Raw genomic sequence first — 27,954 nt, 5'->3', positions numbered from 1 at the left:
AAAATGAAAATGCAGATATAACTTACCGGAATCTGTGGGATGCAATGAAAGCCGTCCTGAGAGGAAAATTTATTGCACTGAGTTCCCACATCAGGAAAACAGAACGAATACAAATAAATAACTTGATGCTACACCTCAAACAGCTAGAAAAAGAAGAGCAAGTCAAGCCCAAAGCCAAAAGAAGAGAGGAAATTATAAAAATCAGAGCAGAAATCAATGCAATAGAGACTAAGAAAACAATCCAAAGGATCAACAAATCAAAGAGTTGGTTCTTTGAAAGAATAAATAAAATCGATAAGCCCCTAGCCAACCTTATTAAAAAAAGGGAAGAAAAAGCTCAAATTCATGCAATAAGAAATGAAAAAGGAGAAATCACTACAGACCCAATAGAAATGCAGAAGATCATCAACACCTATTTCGAAAACCTCTACTCTCAAAAGTTTGATAACACAGAAGAAATAGACAGATTCTTAGAAGCATATGAAGTGCCAAAGCACTAATAGTAACTCTTTTTGATTTCCTATTAACTTGTTTTGAAGTCCTGTAATACTCCCACGATCTTGTTTTGACTATTAGACTCTGTTCCATTCTGTGCGATAGTAGCAAGTCTGAGGGTATAGGCAACTAATTTGAAGGCAAAAAGATTCACAAAGATGCCCATTCTGGTTTGACTATTGTCTCCTTTGGAAGTCCTGTAATGTTTACAATGCCTATGTTTCATTGGTCTTGTTCTCTACTGTTTTGTCCAACTTTATAATATCTAATGAGATAGACAATTCTTTTTAAGGAAACAAGAGACAACATTGATAACCATTGTTAATAACCTAGTACTCTGTTCTACATCATGTGCTATGTCTATCCTTGGTTTTGACTGACAGCTTTGTTTTGCCGTATTTGGCTTTATTCTCTACCCCTCCAAAAAAGTAATAAGAACTAAGGAGTAATAAAATCCAAAATGTGTAAATTTTGTTGTAAAAAAGAGAGGGATGAAAAAAAAAAGAGCTCTAACGGATATAACAGCAAGTCTGTTTAGGGGTGTTAAATAGCTGACTATATTAATGTTTTTGGATCATTGAACACAGCTGTTTGCAGTCTCTCTGTTTGAATGTCTACTTTGTATTCTTTGATACGGTGATTTGAGCAACTATTTCCAAGATGATAATATGTAATCTATTAACAGGTGATTTCTTACTGTTATGTTTTTTTTGTAGTTCTGTATTATGTGTAACCTTACACTGCTTTGTTTTGTTTTGTGTTTTTCTCTTTTTCCTCTTAAATAAAAAAAAGAAATGTTAGTTTTGAAGTATTGCTATGAACTCATGAGTTATTATATATTAAAGATTATTCTAAACAATTGTATTTGCTATTCCCTGAGACTCTATCTCATTTTAAACTAGGTGGGACTGTAAGTTGATTTCTGTGCGCTTTAATTCTAAAAAACTATTTACTTTCAAAAACTTCAAAGATAGATTTTCAAGAATAAAATAATTACCTTCTAAATAGCATCAATAACTGGCAGCATTTTGCTACTTTTGCTTTATTTCTCTTTGTGTTGCTTGCTTTGAGAGTAAATTGTAGTCATCATGAACTTTAAATATTTTGCTCATATGTTTTAAAAATGAGGACATTAAGCTATAAAACCACAAATTATTATAGAGAAAAAATTTTAAGTGACAAAATTTTATAATGTCATGGGAAAGCTACAGAATCTATGTTGATGTCTCTGAATTATCCTCAAAATATCTTTAAAATTGTTGATTTTTTTCTGCTACCCGGTGTTCAGTTAAGTTTCTCATATTCTATTTGGTTGCAACATCCTTTTGGACCTTTTAATCCATGATAGTTTTCTATATTGTTTTTTCTTTAATAGCATTATCTTTTTGAAGATCCAGTCCAGTCATTATTCCGCTTTTTGGATTTGGCTAAATTTTTTCCTCGTGGAATCAACATATTGCTCTATATCCTCAATTTCCTACAAAATAGCAAAAAGATCTGGAGTAGTGCTGTCCAATAAAAATATAACATGCACCATATATCCCATATTAAATTTTCTACGAGTAACGTAAAAAGTAAAATTAAAAGAATATTTAGTTTCACTAGTGAAAATCTTAAACATATATGGAAGCAGAGGAAAAAGCTAGATGAGCCACCATGTAACCACTATTGCTGATAATTGTTGGAGTTGAGTTATTGTTACATTCCTCCACTCTTCCCCACTTATTTAGATGCAAATTCCAAAGCATTATCATAATTTCACCCATACATATTTTAGTATATTTTTCTGAAGATAAGGACTATTCTTAGAAAGCAGCTATGGCAAAATTGTCACAACTAAAATAACTATTTCTGAAATACTCAGTGTTGAAATTCTCTTCATAGTATTTTTATAGTACATTTGATTCAAGATACAAATAAGTCCCATATATCACAGTGGTTGATACATATTTTAAGGTTCTTTTAATGTGTAGGTTATCTTCCATCTCTTTCTATTCCTTCCAATTTATATACTGAGGGAACCTGGGCCATTTGTCTTATGGAGATTTTTCACAGTGGTGATTTGCCGGTTGCATCCCCATGATAGTATTTTGCATCCTGCTACCACTTGCTATGCGGGAGCTCTTTTTAATCCCAATTAGACACACAGACTCACTCAACTATAAAAAGCCTAAACTCAGCACTGAAAGTCACTTACAAAGATACAAGGATAAGAGTTGCCACATGCCAGCACAGGATATTTCCCTTCAGTGGGAGTCCTAACAGCTGCCCACAATCTAGATTTTGACCCCTCAAGGGTTTCTCAAGTAACTGCAAAAGAATGAGATCACATGGCAGCTGTGACAGATGTCCCTGCCCTAGAAATTCCATGTCCAAAAAAAGAACCAATCTCTCTTCTAACAATTCCATAGGCAAAGCTTCTAATGATAGCAAGGGATAATCTATGACAAGAATCACCACATCCAGAGACGCCCACAGCTATGGCTTCTCAGCTCGTATATATAATTTGTAGTCTTCCTGGTCCAGGTAAAATTTTACATTTAAGAGGCAGTTCTGCCATAGCAATGTTGAGTTTGCAAGTACATAGAGATAAAACAAATCCCAGTTTTCCAAAGGGAATAAGAAATGTTTTTGTTTATTCTTCACTCTCATCTGGATTTTCTGTAAACTGGTAGAATTATGAGCTTGATCAGAACCAAATTCACTATTTTTTCATGATCATCCTAAGGATACACACATATATTTCCTCTTTGTGCCCTTCTTGCAACATTAGCAGTCATGATTGACAATGCTCAGTCTTGTTAATACATTAGAGCTTACAGAAAGTTATCTGGTTCTGTCACTCTTTTTCTATTTATTAGCTGGAAAATTTCCCCTCAGAAGATATTTAGTTCAAGCTGTGGTGGCCCAGGATGGGAGCCACTGGCATTTACGGGGACCCTCACCATGCTGGGACCTGGAGCACCAGGAAACCAAGCAACCCCTCTCCCTCTGCTTGTTTTGTTGAACTTCAATATACATAAAAGTATGGTCAGCTATTTGAAGAGAATGAGAGACTCTACGACAGCCATTAGTGACTATTATCTGGTTTTGAAGACCTAAAATGCCTTCCTCATTCTGTTCAGATGAGTTTTATACTATGTTGTTTTGTTCTCTGTATGTGAAGACATAGACAACTATTTGGAAGAAAACAAGAGACAATATGATAGATAGTGAAGATCTCAGGTTGTCTAGAGATATAAATTTCAAAATTTATATCTCTTACATTGCTTTGTTATGTCCTATTTTGTTCTGTTATGTTGTGTTTAATTTTACCCCCTTTAAAATAAAAAAAAAAAGTTTTTCTTGTTGAAGCAAAGAAAAAAGATACTTAGTTAATGTGAGGTATGCTGAGTTCATAGAAGAAAACCAATATAAATGCTTGACTCTTTCTTTTATTTCCACTTACAATAATAATGAATTAATCTACTAACATTCTTCAAAATTAATAAATGAGGAAGCTTTTGGAGAAAGTAAAGAAGTAACAAGGAGATGAAGGGACCCCAAATGGAGAAAGTCCAAATACAAGGATAATAAACAAATATATCTCCCCCAAAAGAGAAAAATCAAGAAGTCATATGTACTACTTTGCTAAATTCTGTGCAAGTAAATTTTAAAACTTGAAATTTTAAAAAATGAGATGGATTATTCTCTAAGAGACTAAAACCCAAAAGACTATCAAAAACATTCTCCAAACAACAAAAATCCCAAATAGCTTCACAGAGGGGAGTTCAACTCAATCCTTAAAACCAATGAGAATCTTAATGCCAGTACAACTATTCTAGAACATTAGAAAAGAAATAAAAGTTTCAAATTATGTTTATGATTTAAGTGTAGTTTTGATGCCAAAACCTGAGGATGGTAACATAAAAGCAAATGTCACTTATGAATATTAGTGATTAAATTCCCAAGATGATATTTGCAAAGCCAGCATTCAATTCAAAGAATAATACACTATGACTATGCAAGCCAAGTTTCTTCAGACAAGCAGAACCAATAGGATTCCCTTGGCATGCATATTGATATGTTATCATTTGGGTCAAAATGTAAGAAAATAAGAACATATATTGGTATCAGTTTAAATTTGAATAAATATATGTCACATAGATTAAATAAGCAACTAGTAATGTTGGATCAGATAGTGATATGGATCTAAGCACAGGAAAACAAGGGTTAAATAGACCCTTCACTGTACATGCAGACACACACATGTACACGCTCACATAAACACATATGTATAACATAAATGTACAGATCCACATGTAACTTTTGAATAATGTTACAATATAGCTATATTAGAGTTAGTAAGAGAAACAGAACAGCAGCACATATAGGGCTGCAAGTTAGGACACTCACGATAGTTGGTGGAACAGTTCCAGTCCAAGCTTGAAGAGATAACAAAAATAGGAGCCAAGTGATATAAACCCTGGTTCAGTCTTAAAGCCCAAGAACCAGAAGCACTGGTCCCCATTGGCAGGAGACGATGGATATTCCAGCTCAGACAGAGAGAGCAAATTTGTCTCTTCTGCCTTTCTGTTATTCTGGCCCTCAGACTTTGGCTAATAGTCTCCCACACTGGTGAAGTCAACTTTTTCACTCAGCCCACTCATTCAAGTGCAAATTTCTTCCAAAAACACCCTCACAAACACACCCAAAAATAATGCTTTGCTAGCTCTATGAGCATCCCTTAGCCTGGTCAAGTCAATCCATAGAATTAACCATCACAAGTGCCCATTAAAATTAAACTGAAATAATAGTGAAAAAAAAAAGGAAACAGGGAAAACCCAAAAGGAATATTTTAGGGAAAATACTAATTTTCTTAAGCATTTTTATGAGCTTAAAATATTTATCAAATCTTACAAAAGAGAGAGAGAATACTTGAACTTTAGCATCTACATGTGAGTATCATCTAAAAGTACTTCTCTGGAAAAATCACATATGCTTCAGCTATTCTTTATCATTAAATATTCTGATTTGAATAGAACATCTATTTGCCTCATTTATTTCAGTTCCAGTCAGACTACATGCTGCACAATGCATCAAAATTACACTTATTTATAGCCTACTAGTCACACAAGCTGTTTGTGGAGATGCAAGAAGAATTTTTTCGCAAATTGGGAAATAGATTTTATGGTCTAATTTTCATCCTTCCCGAACATGCCTATATCAATAGGATATTCTTAGATCGTTTTCAACCAATTGTCCCCATAGTCAAAATCCTTAATGTGCTGACTGTAAGAACACAGGACAAATGGTTATATTTTACATACAATTTGGGGGAAAGAGAGTTTGAAATTTCCCACATAAAAATCAGGAGTCTTCCCAAGAGACCTGTTATTAAGTCTAGTCTACCACATAGATTCTAGGGGAAAGGTATTAGCTTAATAACCTTGAAAACGTATTAGTAGTGTCAAGAAAAAGTATTGAATCACAACTTATACAAAATGCTCACCTGAGCACCTTCCCTTCCCTGTCCTCCTAACTGTAGAATAGGGAATAAACCTAAATATTTTGGAATGAGCCGTTATCCTGGAACATTAGATGGAGGAATTTATGGCAGCCTGTTTTCCCTGGTTCTTGCTTTCTGGAAGGGAGAGAGCCATGCTTGAACCTGTTTTGTTCACAGAGAAATGCAATAAATTCAGAGAAAAGAAGAGTAAAGGAGAAACAGGCACAGCAGAATTCCTGTGCTGACATCATTTAGTAATTTTTTAAAATTTGAAATAGCCTATTTTCCTTCTCTAGAAGTACCATTTGGTTCTTTTTATGTTGTCCATATTTTTATGCTCAAGTTCTCCTTAAAACCACATGCACTAGATGGTCTACAGTTTTTGTGTGCTTATTCAACTTTCTCTAGCGTTCTTCAGATTTTTCTACTGGCATATGTCACTCCATTTCTTTGAATATCTGATCATTTTTGTTTGTATTCTCAATAGTGCTAAATTTATGTTTTTGAGTTTTCTAAGTTTGTCATACCCATTTTTAAAATGTATGTGTTTTTCTGGCTTAAAAATTGTGGCCACCAGGAGAACCCAAGCAAACACAGACCGAGTCTGGCAGCAGAGAGCGAAAATGAAAGCAGGCTGCAGCATTTTGGAACAACCAGGAAGAGGTGGAAGCTATCAGCTTCCTGACTGGGCCAACCTCACAGTCCTCCCTGGGCTGCTGGCAGATCCGGCCATGGCCCTTGGTCCTGGAGCTGCTGCAGAAGGAAGGGTTCCACCATGTCATTGCCTGGAGGCAGGGAGAGTGCAGGGAGTTTATCATCAAGGATCCAGATGAGGTGACCCGCCTCTGGGACCCCAGCAAATGCAAACAACAGATGAATTATGACAGCAGTTACTATTACAGCAAGAGGAGCCTTCATAAAAGAAAAGGGAAAAGGTCTGCTTGTAAATTAACAAGCTGGTTATGCCCAGCTACCGATTCACCGATATTTGACCAGGTGATATTCCTCAGAGTGCACCTTCAATGCCAGCTGCGTCCTCCTGCTATCACTTTCCCACCTCTGGATACCTACTCTCCAACCAGGGATGTGTGACCAGCGTGGCTCTTGGCCAGCTCCCTGACCGCCTCTGGCCAGGAGTCCAGCAATGACACCGATAGGAAGGTGGAACGTTTAGAGCTGGAGGACCCCACTGCTGATTGGTGCTGGGGTGTTGGTCTCATGTCCCCCTGGAATACAGTCTGAGGAAGAGGGATTGGCCACCAGAAATGCAAGCCCAACATAGGTTTCCTTTTCACGAGTCCAGGGATGCACCTTGACCCACATTGACCCTTTGCTGTCTGTCTCTCCAATCCCTGGGAGAGGAGGTGTCCTTAATGGCCCCATTTCACCAGCCCTTTCCCTAACTTCTACAGTTGTCTCCCATAGCCCTTCACCATGCCTGAGCCCTTTCACCAGCAGCAGTTGCTTCTCCTTCAGTCTGGAGGAAACGAAACACTACTTCATTCTCAAACCTGTTCAGCGTTCAACTACTGTCTGAGTCCAAGGACTTTTCCCCATTACCCAGGGCTCATGGTTCCACCATTGCAATGTCAAATACATCCTAAGGAACTGACTCATTTTTCTATCAAGCTTCACCTGTTGGGTGCATGAACTGAAAGGGTAGAGAACAGCAAGGAGCCTGCATCTGTCTCTGCACCCACACTGTGCTGCCATGAATTAAGGCAGAGCCCACCTCTGAGAAGGATCCCAAGAGCCCTAGGTAGTCAGCCCGAGAGAGAGGGAGGAGCACTTTCAACAGGGCACAGTGCTAAACAGGACAACTAGGGAGAAGGCACCATTTTTGCCTGTCCTGCCTGTCTGTCTAGCCCTTCGTGCCCATTAGCACCCAAAGCGAAGAACCCTTAGAGGTGATGGAAGACTGTGAGGACAGGTCTGGCGAAGAGCCCAGCACTCCTGAGAAGAAAGAACATGCTCCCCAAGATTCAGCTGAAGTGGCACTGGAACAGTGACCCTGAAGCCAGGGGCCACCAAGTAAGAACAGAAGGTTCCTCTGGAATGAATCTGGAGCCCAGGCCTGGCATCCACAGACACTGATGCATAACACTGCACGTGTGTTGGGAGATGTTTCTATTCTAACTAAATACATGTATGTATTTATCTAGCAAAGCTGGTTTAAGTATTCTGGGGCATAGACTTGTATTTACCTTGGTGATAGGATGGGTATATTCTGTTGTAAATTAGGTGGGGTGTGAATACGCTTTTTTCCTGGAGAGTAGGACACACGGAAGAGTATTGAACTGAATGGGGAAAGAACTTGTCTCCTGTTTGAGGCTTACACTTCCTGCTAGTGGGCCCAGGTACTTTGCTCCTGTGGTAGTTCACACTCTAGACTTTGCTTTTGCAAAGTCATATGGCATACATATGCCATAAATATATATATATATGCCATAAATGAGATAATTTTGCTCTGAGAGAGGTACATAAAAGGGAAAGGGTCATGGTTGGGAGGTTAGCAGTGAGAGGTCATTAATACTACCTTGCCTGAAATGTTTCTTTTGAATTAATTATTTCAGGGGAAGAATAAGATTGACTCAGTCCTACTAAAGCAGGGGCTATTCAGATGTTGGTCTTTTTTCTTTTTTTACATTTTTATTTTGTTGCTGTTTGGCATTTTTCTTTTCCTTTAAAAAAGAGTGTCAGGTCACAAGAGCACCCTGCTAATTCAAGTTGGGTGGGGCGATACAGGAGCTGCAGCCTGGGCTGCAGAAATGAGGCTGGAAGCCTGCTGTGCAGCCCTGGGACTTTTCACCTACTTCACCTACTAAGAAGCCATGAGGAGATACAAACTCTTGTTCAGGGAAGAAAAATGAGAGCAAGAGAAAGTAACCCAATGCCTTTACAAACAACAACAACAAAATGACCCTCATTTTTCCTTTTCTGTCATGAATTTGGGGAGCCAAACCCAAGGGTGACAGAGCAGGTTCATCCAGAGGGTGACAGTGCTGTTGAAGATGTGTACCCATTGTGTCTGATTACCTTATTTTCTTAAGTTGAGCCTTAACTATGAATACACTTCACAATGATAGGAGTCTGTCAGCATAAACCTGTGCGGGGCATGGACAACCTTTCAGGTAACCCTGGAGTGCTGTGGAATGGCTAAACTCCTAGCTGATATTTAGTCTTTCCCTCTTGCTGTTACTGAGAGGTAACCGCAAGGTACTAGGGGAACAAAGTGAATGTTGGTGGGACCTGAAGGAAGAGGTGGGAAAGAAACATGGAAGGCATCAAGTGCCAGTAGGCCTGATGTGAATCAAGGGGGTGATGTCCTGTTGTGGGGGTACCATTTTTGCTTCCCAGTTGCCCAGATTTTTCCAGTCTCCTGAGTAGTTCACTATCATGCACAACACTCCAGTTTACAAACAGCGAAGAATTGTTTCTTCATGGGAAAATCCCTTCTAGTAACTTCAAACAACTAAGCAAGTACTGATCTTATGTGAAGCAGACTGGGACTAGGAGCAGAGAGAATCACTTCTGCATGTATGCATGTGTCCCTCCAAGTGTGCAGCATGTGGAGACACCTAGCTGTGGCTTAGATCTTCCTAGCAGCAGCAGCAGGGAGAGAAGAAGTAACTGCTCATCTGCTGAGGGCAAGTGGAGGCATGAGAATGGTGCTAGGAATTAGAGAAATTCCTGGTTTCGGCTTGCCTTAAGACAACTCTGTATAAGTAATATTTAAGGGTTATCCTTTAATAGTGGGGTAGTTTTGGGTTTTAGTTTGAACTGGAGTGCATGCATGAGAGGAGGAATCAGGAAGGTGAGAGCAGGTGAGAGAGACACTGGATGATCTGGGATGACTTGAGCTATTTCTTGGCAGGTGTCCTCCCCCTTGTTTGATTCAAATTTCATGAGTGACTCCTCTTTCCACAGGAAAGGGACTGAGACAGTGGTCCCTAAAACTCAGACTTGGGTCAGGCTGCAAAGGGCTCCCCAAGTAGGCTGCCTTTGGTGGTTGTGGTTCTGTCAGTTTCCTTTTTTGCACCTGAATTACCTTTGAATCGGAAAGCAAGCCTGGCAGGTGGAGGAGGGCTCTCCCTTGGCATTGTCAGATCTAACCAAGGAGACCAGTTGGCTACACACTGCCCTCTGCAAGCTAAGACCAGCAGGTGTTGGTATAGACTCAGGAATAGAAACATGAAATTCATGATGCATACCTGTAACCCCTGAGAACACAAATGCCCAAATAATTTCCTAGATGCTGTTTCTGTTTGAACAAAAAGTCACTGCTTTTAGAAAAAAACACTCAAAAATGTTCAACTCCACAAAAAATATTTTTTGGCTTTAAGAAATTGTTTGGTTTGTAACTTTTCTTTGATTGCCTTTCCCACCAGTAATTATCAGTTGATTTGTACTATACACTCTGGAGGGTCTTCACACAGAGCCACTCTTGGGCTTACTCAGGAAGCAGACCAGGACATGTGGAAATCCTTGATACTTCCTGGGGCAACAGAGAATTTTTTTTCCCTCTAATGCATTCCTAGCAGCGCCTGTCACCTGGTGCAAAACTAGACCTTTCTCTTCCATAAGCATCTTGTCATTGTCCAACAGCAGGTGGAAAAAGGGGGCAAAAAGTAGACCTACTTTTCTCCCACATTTTTTCCAAATCTTACTTGCCAAATGTTTGAAACTTTACAAATATAAACTTATCAAAATTTCATTATTAAGAACTTGTGCATGTAAAAAGTTACTTTTTTAGCTGCGGAAAAGAAAACAGCAGAGCTCACTTAGTGGCATCCAGCCTTGCTGAGCTCATCTTTTCTCCTGAAGGATGGATAGGACTGAAGCACAGTTTACCACGTTCCGTCACCCTGGTTGTTAGACTGTACTGCATTAAACCAGCTCACTACTCCAGGGAAGGACTGCACCCTAGTGACCCATGGGCCAAGAAATCTTCAGAAGCATTAAAAACACCACTTCTCACCAAGTGTTCAAGTCAGTTGGCTATTTATCCCTTGTTTGTGCTTTTTGTTTTGTTAGATAACAGAACATAGTTTTATGTGGTTGAAAAGAAAACTTTGAGTCTTTCAAGAACTATTTCATTTTTAATTTCTTCTTGGGGGGAGGGAAGTTAGCAATTAATTTGTTTTTAGATATTTAGGCATTCTTTGAATTACAAAATTGTGATGCAGGGATTTCTGAGTGAGATATGCACATGTGAAAGGTGACTTCGCCTGCCATTTGTTTAAGCAAAATAGCATGTATATGTTCATAAAATGTAAGTAATCTTAGTTCCTTTGTGCAGGGCCTTTTAGATGTTCCACTTTCTATAAAGTCTTCAAAATTTTGCATATATAGTATATGTGATACAATGTTATAGGAATATATGTATAATATACATATTTTTCCAGGGATATCTGATAGGTTTGTGTTTTGTTATGGAAATTGAAAGAAAAAAATATTTTACCTCAGAAATTTAAGTTAAATAAAAAAGAAAAAAAGCACCTTTAATAAATCATGTTTTTTTTGTGTATGATTGAACCCAGGAGCTTCACACTGAGTTGCATCCCCAATCCTTTTTTAAATTTTTTATTTTGAGACAGTATCTTGCTAAATTGCCTAGATTGGCATGAAACTTGCTGAACTCCTGTCTCAGGCTTCCCAAATGATAAGATTACAGGTGAGTTTGCCCCCCTCCCAGGTTTATCTTCATGCAGAGATGACACAAATACAGAAAATACTAGGGAAGAAGTTCAAAATATGCTAGAGAAAAAGCTCATAGCAAAGTTTACACGATACAAGACCAAGATTGAAAAAGTCAATTGCTTCAGAAAATATTAGAAACAGATTTTTTTGTGTGTAATGGCTACACTCAAAAACCATGTGCAGAAATAATATAATCTAGATAATCTTTGTCTTGTCTATTTTAGATACAATATACAAAATATGCAGTAAATAGTAAAAATGGAAATAAAGCTGAAAGGTGCTTTCATTCAACATGAACTGATAAATCAATTTTCAAGAGAAACTCACCCTCTGTAGAAATTATTTTTCAAAAAGCAAAAATGAAATAATTTTCCCCTAACGTTCTTATACCTTCAACACACATCATAATCCTTGAGGATAAAAACATTTATTAAATCTCCCTTCCCATACTAAAAATAATGTGTCAAAGTCAGTGGAGAGCTATTTTTCTTAGTTTTCTAAAATTTGAATTTATTGATTCATTCAACCAATATTTGTCAAATGTTTGTTATATACAAGACTGTATTATTATTAGGGACTGGGAAGATAGACAGATAAATCAAATAGTGTTCTTGTCTTCGAGAAGTTTACAAATAAAAGAGGGATTGAAGTACAAAGCAACTTTGATATAAATTCAGCAGTATCATTCGTCCTATCTTTGTCTTTTAAAGGCAGTCTTTTCTCAGTCCTCCCCACCTTAGCCTCAAATATGGCAAATAGAATACAAACAGACAGTTATTGGTGACTGCTAAACCTTCTTCCTTAATGGTATTCTCTTGCCATTCATTGATCTCTCTATCTTTTTTCTGACTTTAACTTGAGTTATCCTTTCCTAGCCTCTTCCTTTCTGTAATAAACTGTGAAGGATCCATCGATCCTCGCACCTGTCCATTCATTAACAATCATGGAAGGTCCTCAATAGGTATATTTAGTGCTGGGGGCAGCAGCGCAGTGAACAACAACAGCAAAAAAATGCTAGCTTTCAGATCTTACTCAAATCCTATTTTAGCTTAATATTTGTGATGGTTATGTCAGTAGCCCCCAAGTCTCATGCAATTATGCATTGTGATGGATTCATTGTCTAGCACTCAGATTGGTGGTATGAATGCTACACCTGCCTGGGGTGGAGCCAGGAAATGATGTAATGGTGGGAAAAAGGTGTGTGTCTCTCTCTCTTGCTGGCTTCTGCCTTGCTGTTTTGCAGCAGCCATGAATGGCTGCTGAGCCATGCAACCCTGCCTTGGAGCCAACTGAGTATGGACTGAAACCTCCAAGAACTGTAAGGAATAAGCCTTTCCTTCCCTAACTTTGGGGGTCAGGTATTTTGTTTCAGCAACAAGAGTAAAGCCTAACTAAGATAATATTGGACATTGTATACTCCTTTCATGGAGGTCACTTATATTGCAAGAAACTGCAATATGGTCATCTAGTCTCAATCTTGATGGACCCTTCTCTCTGAGACAATAAACAAAGGAGAAGGGGGAGGCAAAAAAGGAGTTTGCTTTATTATAAAAAACACAACTTTGGAGGTTAGAGAGACATATATGTGTGCATACACACAAAAAATAAATATACATATACATACATTGTGATATTTTGAGATGGATTCCCTAGGCTCAAGTAATAATCTATTTCAGTCCCTTAAGTAACTGAGGCTATTGACATGCATCTGTCAGCTCTGCATTTTGATTGAAGGTCATGTCTTTTCTTTTTCCTGTTCCCCAATATATCAGTCATATTTCCTATCACTATAGGAGAGGATAATAGGTTTATTTTGGCTCACAGCTACTGTGGATTCAGTCCATAGACACCAGCCACAAAAGCAGAAATGGCATAGTGAAAAGGCCTGGCAGCGAAAAGTTACTAATGTTATGGCCTCTGGAAGAAAGAAGTTCAAGTGGAGCAGAAAAAGGTGGTGAAATGGGGATGTGCAGAGGTGAGCAGTGAGGTGGCCTTGTAGGAAAAGATGGCGGCATCTGCCTTGCCAACTTGTCCTGCTTTCATCCTTTGAGAGCCTGGGCAGTGTGATTAGTTACACAGAAGAAGGAAAACACACTAGATTAATCTCTCCTCTCTCTCTCTCTCTCTCTCTCTCTCTCTCTCTCTCTCTCTCTCTCTGTGTGTGTGTGTGTGTGTGTGTGTGCTATGAGTGGATACATTAAGAATCTCATCAGAAAGCAGACCTTTCTCCCATGAATCTAACCACACTAGCATCCTGATTTCAGGTCCTCTCACTCCCAAGCTATGGAGTCGCTGGTAATTTATTACAACACCCCAAGCTGACTAATACAGAAACTACTACAGAGAACATCATGTCTGTGGGGTTACTTCCATGGGCCTGAGCTGTCCATGGGCAGACTGGTTCTTCAGAGTTGTACACAGATATACAACTCCCAACAGAATCCACCAGAACACAGGCCCCTCCTGGAGAAGTCCAGAGCAAGGATGGCAAACTTATGGCACATGAGCAACAGTGGGCTGTTTGTATCACTGAAAGCTCTAAATGTTACCATTACTGATCTAGAGGGAACCTAAGACCAAGCTACAACAAAAGATGTGCAGTTTCATTCCTCACAAGAAGCTATGAGATCTTGCAAAAATTTAAACTCCTCTGATATTTCATCTTTACAAATGAGAAAACTGAAACCAAATCATATTTTATATTTCTCATGCATAAAGTTGGTCATCCATCCCTTAAAGTTATATATTCTGCAAAAAACTCATACAGAGCCTTTTATTATGTTAAATGGAAAACTTATTACAATATATTACACCTGAAATCAAGACACTGTTCACTTTCCTAATACATGACTGAGCCAAGCCTAATGACACATGCCTGGGATTCCAACATTAAGAAGGCCAAGGCAAGAGGATCACTGCAAGTTTGAGGCCAGCCTGGGATACAAGGTGAGTTCAAGGCCAGCCTGAACTGTATGGTGAAACCCTGTCTCAAAAAGACAAAAAAAATGACTGAAATATCTACATTCTAACCAACAAACTGTCACATTAGAATAAGAAATGATTAAAACATCACTCCCAGCAATCAATGAGGTGGTGAATTATATCTCTAATGAATCAATGAAATGGTCAACAAATGTTCAGGTGGAGCTAGTGACTCAAATCTCAGAGCCATGGTTCACATGGGTGTGCTTTCCAAACCATCTGTACATGGGACCTTGGTGCTCTAATGATGATGCTGAAAATGTTATCTCAAAATTTTTCCTTTATAACTTATACCTGGTGCTTTGATTTAAATGAGAAATATATACTTTATGAATTCTAGGTAATAAATTCAAGAGAGAAATTTCTACGGGGAGTTTGGTAACTAGGACATAGAAGATAAAACCAGTACACATGAAAGTACTAGAAAGCTTACTATACAATTTATATAGGATATCCAAAGAACATCACCTAAGGCATCTAAGAGAATAAAATTCCAGAAAAGTAAGCAAGCCTAAAAACATTCATGGAAGAGCAAGAACAATACTCTCTAATTTATTAGTGGTTTTTAATTTGCAAAGCACATACAGGCAGTTTGTCCTCCAATTGCTATAAAATTCTGTGGGACAGGAGGGTTATTTTTTTACCTATTCTTGGTTTCTGAGGAAGCTGAGCTTCAGCTGAGTTAAGTGACCAGCTAGGGAAGTGAGGCAAAGTCACACACATGGCCTCAGAGACACAGAGAAACTTAGAAACCCTAAGTTTCTTTCCTCTCACTGTTAATTTATCTCTTGGAGTTTTGGGCATCTGCAGGAGTCCTGTTTTCACCTTCCTGCATCTGGTAGTGAACACTTGATTAGCTGTAAGAGGCAGGAAAGTGCCTCTTCAATGATCTCTACTCAACAGTCTTTTTCCAATAGCTAGATTGGCCACATCCACTGCCCACGCTGCCTTCTTATAACCAAAGAATCTTTAAAACCTAAATTGCAATTAGTGTCTTGCTCAGTAAGCACAGAATCCAGCCTCAAGAGAATGGAGAAACATGAGAAATAGTTCATCCAATCATGCAAAGGTCTGACAAGTTGTCTCTGCTCTTCAATGGAAAACAGCACAGGGGTTATTCAGAGGCTCACTGCTCCTGTGTCCAGGATTTCCGCTCTCTCTTGCTGTGCTGAGCAAACTGCTATAACACTTACTACACTTCCTCTTTTCTATCCTGCAGGATGGCTATATCCCTTCTTTCTAAGTATGATTTATGTTTTACAATCTGGCTGCCTAAATTGATGAGTTTACAGCTGTACAACAGCAAGTGTCAACATGTTATATAAACTAGGCTTCAGTTAGCATTTTAAAAATTCAAATATTCCTGAAAACTACCTATCACACATTCCCAGATTATTCCATAAAGTGTTGGAGTCAATCTGATTTACTACACTTGGTGTTTCTAATTTCATTCTCAAAGAAAGCCCAGTAAGAATTGCATACTAACTTGCTACCATCCTGTGGTATACTAAAAACATTTTTAGCCTTTGTCCTTGGTGTCTGGCACAAAGTTTCCAAAATCATTTCAATTTCTTGAATGTCTATTGCTTTTACACAATGAGACCTTCTGACCGTACCTAGATTTATGCAGCAACATGAGTCAGAGTATAGACTTTTAACAGCATTCGGGTGGGGGTGGGTTATTTTTACCCACCTCATCCCAACCCCTAGGAAGGAGAGGGGTGTTATAGACTGGCTTATAAAACTGCATGAACAGTGACAATGAGAGGGTCTTGATGATGTTTTGTGAAGGTGGCATGTCCAGTGAGGCCATGGGAGTTAGCACATCCCACAACCTTTCATTATACCGTGTCTTCCATTTGGCTATTTTTAAATTATATGCTTTAAAGTAAATTGGTAAATAAAGTATTTTTCTGAGTTCTATGAATAATTCTGGAAAATTACTGAATCTAGAGTTATGGGAACCCATGAGGACTGAAATGCAACTAATGTGACCACCCCTTTTGCAGGTCTCTGAAATAGGGGTGGTCTTAAAGGAACTTAGCCTTTAATATGTTGGAATCTGCAGTAAGTCTGACATGTCAGGATTGAATTAATTTCTGGATATCAAATTGATGTTGGAAAATTACAAAGTTGGCATTTAAAAAAAAAACAACTCACACATTTGGTATCAAATAGTGTTATAAAAATCAACATGCTCCTATCTCTGAGAAAACCATAAACTCTTTTCTGAGTTCAACAATCACCACACCATAAAGAAGTAAAACTTCATCAACAGCTTCCATGATTAAGGAGTGACTAACACGTTTTGGCCATATCTTTAGAAAATGCAATCAATTGAAGTTAAGAGAGGCTGGGCAAACTGATGTGGATGCAGTGATAGGAAGAGGCAAAGAGCACTTTCCCTTACCAACAAGGGTTGTCCTCTAGCTTCAAGGAGCCCTTGCATGCTCATCTAAATCAACCTCTTAAGATGATTTCTGCTTCATCATGCAGTTACTAGATTGAGGTGCTATGCTTGGATTCACAGTTGGCCTTGTGTTCCCGTTCGCCTGAGCATGCTGCACCACAACTCTCTCGGTTGCAAAATTTGTGTGCAGCCCAGAGATCGGTCCAGCTTCACTCCATACCACACTGAACTGCTTTGGTGACCCAGAATCTAGCATCTACACTTCTAAGAGAGGTGTGTAGACAGAGTGTGGCCTAAGAAATATTGATAAGTTGAAAACTTTTGATCACATTGACAAAGGAGCTGAGAAAAGAACCTCATGCCATATGAGACATTATTAAAGACCTTGGAGATGACCTGAGGTAAAGAAAAAAAGGAGAAAACTGCATAGTAGCTATCAAAGACTAAAAGGCCAAGACAACAAAATCAGAATTTTTGTCTATTATCAGTCAATTCAAAGATTTCCACTGAACTGCAGATTGGCTAGAAATTCTGCCTCATGAGAAAAATCATCTTCTCTCTATCACTGGAAGTACTCAAGTATGAGGAAAAGAACTGAGATGTTATAAACTCAGAGTTATGGGTTGCTTGTTTCCTATTTTGGATTTGTCACATGGACTCTGAGCGCAAAAGTTACAATTTCAGACATATAAGTATTTACTTTAAATAAGAAGAAAAATACATACATTAAAATAAATAAAACCAGTTTTAAGTCATGTATCCAGCTTGAGTAAACAAGTTTGAAAACAATTAGAAATACTTGAGATGTGAAGAAATGATTAGCACAAGAATTCTTAAAGTTAAGGAGGTTAAGTGCCTAATAAACTTGATGTGAATAGTAATAGTTGAATGTAGAATAGTAATCAGTTGAATGTGAAGCTATAAAAAGCAGTGGGACAAGATGACCTATGTTCAGCTTCTCTAGGAAGACATAATCAGCCCACAGGAAGGCGTAAAATGATGGAATCCAGACCGTCCTGACCACAGACATTTATTTCATCCATGGAGGAAAAACAGGAAATAAAGATGAAGAACCAATCCCAGAAATACCAAGACAAACTTCATTGCTTTCATGGTCTCATATTTGCTTCATTCAATTACAGTGAAACTTCAGGAGGTCAGAGGTGGGCTTTCCACTCAGGTGTGACCTAAATTAATATACAGTGAGGGTAGCTTTTGTCTGAGCAACTGTGGGCAATGAGAGACCATAATAAAACAGGACTGCCATCAAAACTGGTTCCCAGCTCTGTTCCTTCAATGGACCCTCTACCCTACGTGTTCACTTGCCAATCTGTAGGGTATTGTGACTATACTGTCCTCGCCTTTGTCTTGTGCCCTTCAAATAATAATGCAAGAGATTAATTTAATTCCAGTGCCCTCTGCTGGTCCTTCAGAAAGAAGACACCTAAAACTGTCAGTTCATACTTGCCATATTTTTCATTACCAGGAAGTTATTATATTATTTCATTAAACCCCAGGGGTCTCACATCCTTAAACCTTTAAAGAAAAGTCCAGTTATTAAGTAATTACTAGTCTATTTGCATTTGGCAAAATCATAGAAACTGTCAAACCAGAACTTGTGATCAGTATGTAATAAATAAGTTTGCTACACAAAGCTAATTATAGTCAAACATAAAAATGTATCTTTCATCCAACTACAAAACATAATTGTGTGTAATTTTAAATTTGTCAGACATTTTAGCATCAAATAAACTAAGGACCGGGATCCTGTCTAGAAACCCAGTGGGCCAGGTTTTGAACCTTAGTATTAGAACCTTATTTCTGCCTAAGTAACAGGTTTAGTTCTGAAGTATCCTTACTGTAACAGGAAATGCTTATGAATAATAGATAAATATTTCCTGTCACTTGGACATAATTCTTTGAATTATTTTGGTGGGTTGATTGGTCCTACTGTGACACTAAAGTTTAATACATCTTCCAGAATTGCAACTACCACAGCTGAGTTTTCAGGTACATTTCCTGTTGGTAATGAGCAATGAGACAAGAGGTACAGTAGCTGGAAGGTGGGATGGACAGGCTCACCTGAAGTCCTCTTCAGCTGGCATTCTCTTGTGATATCTTGCCTTGGAACCATGCAGTTCCAACTCACAATAGCCTCATGAACAAAGAATAAATGTGTTATAGGAGAAGAGTGCAAAACATGGCAGCAGTGAGGTCTACATGAAACACACAAGGAAATGGAAAGTCATGGAGATCCTGGATAGCAAGGAACCCTCATTCTCTCCTTAAACCTAATGTATATTAGGCCTTCAAATACTTAGTGAATTCTGTCAGAATTAACTGTCTTAGAGAAGATTTCAGTGAGCTGCATAGCATTACTGCTGATACCCATAACCACGACTTCTCAGATGACAGACAATGGTGGCTTGTTCAGGGGTGGAACTGTATTGTTGTGTGGTTGAGTTTTGTATAGAAATGGTTATTATTTTGAGGGGGAAAAGATGGATGTGTCTCTGGGAGGAGTAAAGATGGAAGATAGATAACAACTGGCTACGAAGGCTCCCTGAGAGTCAACTTAGAATTCAACATAATATAGAGTGGGGAGTCCCAAAAAGAGGGAGATGAATTCTCTCATCCCAAGAAGAAATTAAGGCGGCTTGCCAACCATCCGAGGTCCCACCATGACTTGCCAAGCTGTCCGAGGTCCTGCTGCTTCAACTCATTGGAGGCACAGTTACATTGAGTTTGAGGGTCAGCAAGCCGAACAGGGAGCTGAGTTGGCGGGGAGCCTACATCGACCTGTGGTGAGTGATGGGAGTGGAGCCATTCCATAAATAGGGGGGCTCCAGCAGACGACATTCTGGGACCAGGAAGGACTAGCAAGTATAAGGGGAAGCAGTGACTTCAGTCAACTGTTCCCTTCCCAAATGGGATTGGTGGAGTGAGCTAGGCCTGGGTCACACAACCAGGTTGAGACTCAATAGGTTATCTGAGGTCAAGTCTCTGCAGAGGTGTTGCCCTCTAACCACACTGGCCCAGTGCGGCCTCAGAGGTTTGCCTGGTCCAGAGGGGAGGCTGCATAAAGTAATACAGTAGTGTAGGCCACAGCAGCTTGACTGATTTGGAGGGGAGGGGCTGGCAATATGCTGCACCTGTCTGCAACTCACTAGCACACTGCAGTGTGAAGGGTCATCGAGCCAGCATGCTTCAGAATAATTGTAACCAACAAAGAAAGAAACTGGGGCCTCCTGGAAGAAGCAAAAAAGATGGGAAGAGGAAGCAACAACAAAAAGTCCCCAGGCCCCAACCCTGAGAACATTGACCCAGGACAGGTAAATACAAAGGAGAATAAGAACAGAAAACATGCAATAACAGACCCAGTGCCAGTGGACATAAAGAAATATATTCAGAACCTCATAGATGAGTTCAAAAGTGAAATATTTAGCCAAATAAAGCAAGATATAAGAAGATTAATGAAAGAGATACTAAGCACCCCTCAAGCAAACACAGACAGAAGAAGGGAGGGACTCAAACACAGGAAAGAACCATTTGGTGAAGATACAAAAAAATATAGAATACATTACGCAGATTCAAAGAGATCACCAGGATATTAAAAACTCTATGGAAAGATGGTAAATCAACTTGAAAGAAAATAAGGATAGATTATCCAAACTGGAGGACAATTTTGCAATGTGGGAGTATGAAAGGGAAAACTTTTAAAAAATAACAAGGAAACAAGCAATAACAATACAAAGGCTTGAAGATGACAAAAGGATCTATAACCTGAGGATAAAGAATGTAAGTGAAGAAGCTGGGATACAAAGGAACTACAAAGGTTATTTACAGAAATAATTAAGGAAAACTTCCCAAACATAGGAAAAGGAAATGATATTCTGATACATGAGGCATACAGAACTCCAGCCACCTACAACCAAAACAGAGCTACACCCAGGCATATAATAATCAGGATCCCAGAAATTCAATATAAGAAGAGAATATTAAAATATGTCAGAGACAAGAAACAGATAACCTATAGAGGAAGGCCCATCAGAATAATGGCAGACTTCTCGACATAAACCATCAAGTCAAAAAGAGCCTGGAGTGAAATATTCCAAGCCTTGAAAGAAAATAACCTCCAGCCCAGATTGATATACCCTGCTAAACTGCCTCTAGAAATTAATGGAGAAACAAGATGTTTCCAAGACAAAGAGGAACTTAGGAAATTTGCAACCACCAATCCAACTCTACAGAGAATACTCCAGGGTATTCTAGAGAGAGAAAAGTACTAGGATTCCAGGAACAGTGGCAGAGATGCCTCAATGAACAGAGCAGAAAACAGAATGAAGAAGATAAGCAAACAACTGATGGCAAAAAAAGATCATAACAGAAATGAGACAGAGAAGATTTTATTCAAAACTGGTATGATTGATAGTATCAAGTCTGAGAGTATAGGAAACTACACTGAAGATGACAAGACTTGGTGATACACATTCTGGTTTGATAACTGCCAGTTTTTGAAGTTCTATACTATATACAAAGTTGTGTTTTTATTAATACTGTTATGTACTGACATATTCAATTATACTATGTCTGATGATATAGCCAATTCTATTGGAGATAACAAGGGACAACACAGGAACTATGGTAGAACGATTTGTACAATGGTCTTATATGTTTATTTTGCTTCATGTGTTTATAGGAATATGTTTTGTTTTGCCTTGCTTTGTTTTGTTTCTCCCTCTAATATAGAAAGGGTAGAAATACACGTTAAGAATCATGCATGTATAGAATCTATAAACAGTTTATGAGAACTGAACATATGACACATGATGAAATGAACAGATACTTTGAAGAAAAAGAGACTCTAAAATACCCAGTGCTAATCCTGGAGTGTCATAATGTGAAACCCAGAAGTAGTATTATTCTTTGTTCATAGTGATATTAGCCTTCTTGAGTTTATTCAATATCAGCATAATTGAAGAGATGAAAAACTACATGTATGTTTAAGTGTATAGGGTTGATAACCATATTTCTAAATTTTTGTTGGATAGTTGAACAGAACTGGCTGCAATCTCACTGTTTGAATCCATACTTTATATGCTCCACTTTAGTATCTTTAATAATTATTCTTAAGAAGGCAATCTGTAATCATCAACTATTGATTTCTTACTGTTTATTTTTTTTCTTTGAAATTATGTATTATTTCTATGTTTTCTGTTTTGTTTAGTCTTTCTTTAAATTAAATTAAAAAAAAAGACATTACAGTACCCAGTGCTGATCATGGAGTGTCATGATGTGAAATCCAGCAATACTATTATTATTTGTTCAGAATGATTTTAACCTGCTTTAGTTTGTTTAATCTAAACATAAATGAAGATATGGACAACTGCATGCAGGTTTAAGTGTATAGGATTGACAACCATGATACTAAGTTTTTGTTGGACAGTTGAACAGAACTGTTTGCATTCTTGCTGTTTGAATTCCCATTTTACATGTTCCATTTTTGTGTCTTGAACAACTATTTGTAAAATCATAATATGTAAACATTATCTAGTGATTTCTTACTGTTTATTTTTTTCTCTGAACATATTTATTATTTTTACCTATTTTCTGTTTTGTTTAGTCTTTCTTTACATAAAATTTAAAAAAAAGATGGATGTTACTCAGAATATTTTTCAGTGTTTGATTTTTTCTTTCAAAGTAAAATTTGATTGAAATACACAATTGAAAAAATGCATAAAGTGAACAAAACTGTGAAATTGGACTCAAATCAAGAAACAGATTATTCCAAACCCAAAAATTGTCTTCATGTCTTCTTTCTGTCATTCTTCACATCCCACTCCTTCTTATCCTAACTTCCAACACCATAGATTAGTTTTGTCTGCTTTTCAAAACTGCCTGTACATATAGCATATGTTCTTCTGTTTTAGCTTCTTTTGCTCCACAGTATTTTTTTAGTGTAATTTCTCTTGTTGGTTGTAGATTTTTATTCTCATTGCTGTATTTTATTTATAAATATTCCACAATTTTAATTGAATACTTGTAATGCGATCTCAACTTTTTATTATTCTCAATGGCATTGATATGAGAATTCCTATACTCTTGTTTTATGTGCACAGATACCCACCTTTGTCAGGCCTTTTCCCAGCAGTATAACTTCTGGACCAGAAGATGTGTACATAATCATTTCCCATAGGTGCTACCAAATGGTTTCACAAAGTCATTGTGCCAATTTTGTGGGTTAACTGTTGTGTAAAGATAAATGCCAGATGTTCAGAAGAGATAAAGAAAGGGGAGTAAGGAAATTGTGCTAGTCTATGATTGAGAGCCTTTAAGGACTTTGTATAAAAAGAAGACAAAATAATCTTGAAAGGAATGGACCCCACCAATCATCCACCATCACTGGAGTGATCTGACAGCCCGCTTCTTAGAGTTGAGAAATGAAGACAGAATAATTCTCTACAAAAGGTAGAGAATGTGAAGGAAATGATCAGAATGGATGCTAGTCCCAAATCTGAAGGCATTACTAACAATTTTAAAGTCACAAACTAGTTGATATGTAAATTAATTTGTACATAGTACCCTAGTTAGAAACATTCACCTTAAGGGTTTTCACAAGCAAAAGTGGACGTTTGTAAATTACCTGACACTCAGCCTCCTGTCCCATTAGAGCAGATGGAACCAGAATGCAGCAAAATATACAGTAGCTATTTATATAATTGCACTTACCACAAAACTTCCTAAACTTGCTTGAGGCTTTATAGGCACTTAAAGCTATTAAGCAAGACAGCTTTTCTATTAACCTTGGAAGAATTTCTTTTACCACAGTCAATATTCACAAAAAAATTCAAAAAGCTTACCACTGAGATTTCCTATAAGATTTGTATTTAAAAGTTAAATTTGCAAATAAGTAAACCAAAATTGAAACTTTGGATGCCGTCAGAGAGGAGGACCAGGTTTTTCCCTTTAAATGTGCTTGTACTCCTTTCTGTTGGATTCAGAGCTCTCCTCTGAATGTCTCAGTGTTGAGAGCCATCAAACACACATGCAGGGCTGCAGCAAGGCCTGGTCATGGCCTCCCCGAGAACAAAGAGACACCTCAAGGGCAAGATAGGCCACATCTGAAGACACCTGGCTCCAAGTCCAATTAACGAGATAGAAATTGTAGCCACAAGCATCTCACTCCTGCTATTTCTTACCACAGATTTTATCATGGAGATGACAATTCTGTTAAATTAGCATAGAATACCACTTGGAGAAGTCATTAAGGTGACTTTCTAGGTCCTGCTCAGATCTCACCTCTTTCCTCAGTATTGTGTCTCCTTTTTTTGAAAACCTAATAAATATGGGCCACCCAGAGATGCTCTGTGTCCCAGCCCCCAGAGTGTCAAGATTTGCTAGAGGGTTTTGATCCTCCTGGAGCCCTTGTCTCATTTACTTAATCCTTGGCTGCACACTTGTTTGGGAGACTGGGGATCTTGGTCAGGTCCCTAATAGGAAATTTATTTACCAAAATGAATCAGAACTAACCCACTCCATGAGACTTATTTATCAAAGCAAAGAGGAATGTAATGTTCTATTTACAAAAGGAATTTGATAGCTAATTATAAGTCTTAAGAAATATATATGCATTTCATACATATGTTTTTCAAATTCAGAACTGAACCCATGGTAATTCTGGTCTCCTGTCTGCTACAGCCCTCTTAACACTTTGTTGCAGCATAGAGCTACTACCCAAGTTCTTGACCCCTTCATATCGCCTTTTCTCAAATTGACTTTCAGCTGGGAGTGATCTCCTATGTAACAGATTCCTGCCACCGATTCAGGCACACACTAGATAGGGACTGCCTGCCCTTGTAGAGAGCAGCCCGGCTTACACTTGCATTCATTTCCTTGGGGCCATTTTTGTGAACTAAACTTGTCATAGCCTTGCCTGTTTGCTTTTGATCTAACATACTGGACAAGAAGTTCAGTTCATTTTCTGTCTCTCCAGCAGCCGTGTCCAAGAGTATTATCCAGTAGGAGGTCAAAAGAAGCTGCCACTATCAGCAGCCAACAGACACACTTGAAAATTCATGAGCAATCTGTAAAGAGGCAGGAGTTCTTCCCCTCAGTGTCTTAACTGCCCAGCCACTATGATGCAAGCTGAATTCATATAAAGAAGGGGAAATCAATTCAGGCCAAGAAGTCAGCAGTGCTTTCATTGCACCAGAAAGACCCAGAAGCCTTCGATTTCCCTCTGAAGAACTGGCTTAGCAAAAATTTAGCCAGGCTAGCTGAAATGCAAATCAATTTGTCCTCAGAACCCCAGTGATGAAAGTTTTCCTCAGAAGCTTTCATATATACAAGTGAACTTTGTAAAATACCTAATACCAGGCTCCTGGACCACTTGTGTTGTTCACTGAGCCAAGAAGGGACAAAGTTCTGAGTGAACACAAACTGGCAATGCTTTAAGAAACTATGCATCCATTGCATTCACATAAGTTTTCTTTCTCTTCTTTGGATTTCTGTGGGAGACCTCCCATAGCAGTCCCCTACTTTTCTTTAAACTTTCCAGCTTCCAAAACTCAGTTCTATCTAAGCAACTTTATTTTTAAAATCAGGACACACATGTAACAGCACTTTAAGCCCACCCCTCTTTCTGCTCTCCTTTATCTATTGCCTATGTAAATTTAAGAATACTTTCTCCTTTCTTAAATAGCACTTAAACCCCGAAGAAAGAGAAATAGTAATTCAAAGTTCCCTAGAAAGTTTAAGTGAAAGAAAACTACCCTGGTAGTATCAGTGTTATCAAGTTCTAGAACACATGATGGTGCATTTAAAAGGCTGTTCAAACATTTATCAGAATTCTTCAATCTCTATTTTCTAAAACATCCAGAATAAACAACTTTTTAATATTCATTACATCTTCTGTTTGCTACCAGAATAACACAACTTTTGATTGCAAATATATACTTCATTGTAAATGTGGTCAAATTATGGATTAAATGTCATTATGGACCTGATCCTTGTCAATAAAATGAAACTCAAACATTTTAAATTTTAAACAACTGACAATAAGTTCAAGTTTAGACTATAATCAATGTAGACTATACTCAAGATTTTCTGTATTATAATTCTAATCTTATTTTCTTTCATATACCAACCTTCATCAGTCTTACTTAATTTAATCCATCTAGAAGGTGGGCCTCACACAGAATCTGGGCCAAGTCACACAGAATCTTTATGGTCATTTATATTCCCAGGTTCGGTATGTTAATAGTTATCTAATTCAGACTCAATCCTTACTTACAGGAAAAACATTAGACCAATCCCCTGGGAAAAAATTTTATGAGACACAAAAGCCTGTACTTATCTAACACTATTTTTTGTCTTCCTCCCCATGACTGTGTCCTCCTCTGAACTTCAAAAACTTATCTCAAAAAGTGACACCAGTTTTTTTTTAATAATGAAAATATAGAGTTTATTAACATGTGGATAACTTAATCCTAGAGACCCAGGGGCTATGATAGGAAAAAAAAATTGCATAGTCAATTATAAAACATTGTCACAGAGAAAGTGATACACTTTTATAATCATAAAACTTGAAAATAGGATCTAAGAACTTTTCTAGCCACTTGCCCCCGTTCGATTCTTTTTTTATTTTAAAGAGGGTAAAATTGAACACAACAGAACAGAAAAAAACAGAACATAAGAAAACAATTTATAAAAGTATGTATTTCATATTTTGAGCTTTGTATTCCATGATCAATTCCAACTCGAGATCCTCAGCTTCCCAGGTGCTAGAGTTACAGGTATGGACCATCATACCGGCTTGGATTTAATGACTTAAAAAATGTCAAACTGTTTACTAAAAAGTCTGCATTATTTTGCATCACCACTTCCATTTCAGGAAGAGTTTCAGTTGCTCCACAATTCTTTCATCATTTGGGAAAGTCTCTTAATATTTTAAGATTCAAATTTTTAATAATTGTCTTTTAATATTTTTAATGGCTTTTTCCTGTTAGCCACCACCCTGGCTATGTTATACTGTCTCGTCTTAATTTACCTGATGACTAATAGACTTTTTGAGGTCTTATTCCCTAACATCTGTCTCCTTTAGTAAAGTACTTGTTTAAATCTTTTGTCTAGTTTTTTAAAAAATCAAATTGTTTCTTTTTTTCTATTGAATTGTAAGAGTTCTTTCTATATTCTGGAAACAAGTTTTTCACTTTCATTTTTTATTTTATTTTATTTATTTATTATTGTTGTTGTCATTTTGCTTTTGTTGTTGTTATTTTGATTTGTTTGCTTCCTGGTTTTTCTGTTCTTTCTTTTTTCTCTTTACATTTTGTATATGTTTTCCCCCAGACTATATTGTCTACATTGGCTCTGCATTTTCTTAACAATGCTTTCTTAACAACAATGTTTTCTTAACAACACTTTAAATATAAAGTATAGTTTTAAATTGTGAGGTTGATGAACTTACCCAAGAAAATTTTGCATACTCAAAGAACACAAAGCTTTTTTTCTAGAAATATTGTAGTTTAGCTTCCACATTTAGGTTGATGTTTCTTTTAATTCTTGTATACAGTATGACATAAAAAGTCAAAGTATTTTCCACAACGCAGTTTATTCCAGTATCGTTTATTTGAAAGACAGTCCCCACTTGAATGAATTATCTTGCTACTTTTATCAAAAATCAGTTCTAGCCAGGCAGCCACCATGGGAAGTAGGAAGAGAATCAAGAAGCCAAACCATACTTTCCTGAGGTCAGTGTATGGGCTGGGAGACAAGAAAAGCAACAGCCCTCTCCTCATCCCCTCAAATAAGCACTGTGCTGACTTAGAAGAAGATAGGCTGAGACGATAGCAACCAAAGTAAAAAATAATAATACTAA

The 27,954-nt window shown here is 37.7% G+C and overlaps 1 pseudogene; it reads left to right on the top strand.

Annotated features, from left to right (window-relative positions):
- The first annotated feature begins 6,606 nt into the window (after positions 1 to 6,606).
- Positions 6,607 to 8,255, top strand: LOC100720770 (ETS translocation variant 3-like; annotated as a pseudogene).
- The last annotated feature ends 19,699 nt before the right edge of the window (positions 8,256 to 27,954 follow it).

The sequence above is a fragment of the Cavia porcellus genome, unplaced genomic scaffold, assembly GCF_034190915.1.
Source record: "Cavia porcellus strain 051 isolate PalLab524CR breed Dunkin Hartley unplaced genomic scaffold, mCavPor4.1 scaffold_1, whole genome shotgun sequence".
NCBI lineage: Eukaryota > Metazoa > Chordata > Mammalia > Rodentia > Caviidae > Cavia > Cavia porcellus.
This window is presented reverse-complemented; position numbering and strand designations above follow the sequence as displayed.